This window comes from Mus musculus, chromosome 18 (genome assembly GCF_000001635.26).
Source record: "Mus musculus strain C57BL/6J chromosome 18, GRCm38.p6 C57BL/6J".
Classification (NCBI taxonomy): Eukaryota; Metazoa; Chordata; class Mammalia; order Rodentia; family Muridae; genus Mus; species Mus musculus.
The window spans coordinates 21,001,013-21,001,244 of record NC_000084.6 but is presented as its reverse complement, the minus strand read 5'-3'; positions in this window follow the sequence as shown (position 1 = coordinate 21,001,244).

The following is a 232-nucleotide window of genomic DNA, read 5'->3' as shown; positions in this document are numbered from 1 at the left end:
AATGGGCGGTGGTCTCCAGAGCTGTCCCGCCATATGGATTGCGTTTCTTGTCCCCCTTTCCGCAGAGATTTTTCTTCCATACAATTTTTTTCTTTTCTTCTTTTTTCACCTTTTGTGTGTGTGTGTTTTGGCTTGTTTTTTTGGTGTTGGAGTTGGGGGAGGGGGGGGTTGAGACAGTTTTTCTTTAGTCTTGGCTGTCCTGAAACCAGCTCTGGAATTAGACCAGGCTGGC